A 2,160-nucleotide genomic window follows, 5' to 3' on the forward strand; every position below is an offset into this window, starting at 1 on the left:
GTTTTATTTTCCCTGAGAGCAGAGACGGCTGGAGGGGGAGTGGATGTAGCGGGTGGTGGTGGGAAGTGTTTACAGGTGGGGGGGAACTGAGTGATATGTACAAAATTATGCTGTACAGAGATAGGAAGAAACCTGTTCCCTTTAGTAGAGGTGTCAATAACCAGAGGGGCGTGGATTTCAGGTAAAGGGCAGATTTTTGTGTGGATTTCTGGAAAAATGTTCCCATCCACAGGGTGTTGGGATCTGCAGCTCACGGCCTGAAAGGATGGTAGAAGCGGGAATAACCACAAGCGGCATTTAGATCAGTAATTTAAACGCCAGAGCACACAAGGCTGCGGATCGAGTGCTGGAAAATTGGATTCGATTGGATAGGTGTTTGATGACCAGGTCAGACAGAATGGGCCGAAGGGCATCATTTTGTGCTGATAAAACTCGATGGCTGTTAGGCCACCCTCAGCAGTGGCCCCATCACTTGCATCTCTCACAGCGCTGGCTGGGGTACCGACCACGTACCAAACCTATGTGGCGGCAAATGCACAATTGCAGCCAGCAGTGAGCTGCCTGATCTGAGAGAGACATCTCTCAGCTATCTGCTGCTGCAGCTCGCTTCAACACCGCAGCTGGCCCCAGATAGTCCGGGGCCCGCAGCCATTTGAGAGCAGCCCCTGACCGGGTATAACCCCACCCCCACCATCTGAACGAATCACCATTCTTCCCCACATCAATTACATGCAGGGAGGCAACGAGACTCCCTCCCTACCCCACTGTGCATGCAGACAGGCAGCCAGACCCCCTCCGTACCCCACTGTGCATGCAGAGAGGCAGCGAGGCCCCCTTCCATACCCCACTGTGCATGCAGGGAGGCACCGAGACTCCCTCCCTACCCCACTGCGCATGCAGAGAGGCAGCGGGACCCCCTCCGTACCCCACTGTGCATGCAGAGAGGCAGCGAGGCCCTCCTCCCTACCCCACTGTGCTTGCAGGGAGGCACCGAGACCCCCTCCCTATCCCACTGTGCATGCAGGGAGGCAGCGAGAACCCCCTCCGTACTCCACTGTGCATGCAGAGAGGTAGCGAGATCCCCTCCCCTACCCCACTGTATATGCAGAGAGGAAGCGGGACTCCCTCACTACCCCTCTGTCCATGCAGAGAGGCAGCGAGACCCCCCTGTTCGGGTAACACTGAGGGGGGAATTTAGCATGGCCCAATGCACCCTAACCCCAGTACGCCTTTCGGACTGTGGGAGGAAACCGGGGTACACCGCTAATTACAGGCCACCAGATTGAAAAACAACCCACGACAAGCACCCACTCTCTTCTATCATCAGGCCAATTTGTTGTCCGATTCGCAACCTCACCCTGCATTACGTGAGATTTAATCTGATGCAACAACCTACCACGCGGTGCCTGTTCAAAGGTCATGCTAAAGTCCATTGTCAGCTGCACTGCCCTCTTCTCCTTGGCTGGTTACTCCTTAAAACTGGTGGGAGCAGAGTCTTTGAATCTTTTTAAGAAGGCGGTGTGAATATTATGAGAGGTTAGCAAGATTGTGGGATTGACTTTACAATCTGACCTTGAACGTTTTGAATAGCAGAGCAGGCTTGAGGAGATGAATGGCCTACTCCTGCTTGTAATATGTATGTGTGTACACAGTGCAAGAAAGCCTCAGTTTTGCAGGTGTCCAGATCAACAACAACCTGTCCCAACCACCTCCCCCCCCCCGCCTCCCCCCCCCCCCCCTCATGCCGACACTGTAGTGAAGAAAGCCCACCGATACCTCTACTTTCTCGGAGGTTAAGGACATTTGGCATGTCCACTACGACTCTCACCAACTTTTACAGATGCGAAATAAAAACATTCTTTTTGGTTGTATCACAACTTGGTATGGCTCCTGCGCTGTCCAAGACCGCAAGTAACTGCAAACGGTAGTGAATGCATCGCACAATCCAACCTCCTATCCATTCATTCTGTCTACAGTTCCCGCTGCTTCGGAAATGCAGCCAGCATAATCAAGGACCCCAAGCAGTTCGGACATTCTCTCTTCCACCTTCCACCATCGGGAAAAAGATACAAATGTCTGGGGCCACGCCCCAACCGACTCAAGAACATCATGGTCCTACCATATGTTATGCTGATCTTTCTCGACATGCTAGCTATGACT

Source organism: Mustelus asterias, unplaced genomic scaffold, assembly GCF_964213995.1.
Source record: "Mustelus asterias unplaced genomic scaffold, sMusAst1.hap1.1 HAP1_SCAFFOLD_143, whole genome shotgun sequence".
In the NCBI taxonomy this organism is placed as follows: Eukaryota; Metazoa; Chordata; class Chondrichthyes; order Carcharhiniformes; family Triakidae; genus Mustelus; species Mustelus asterias.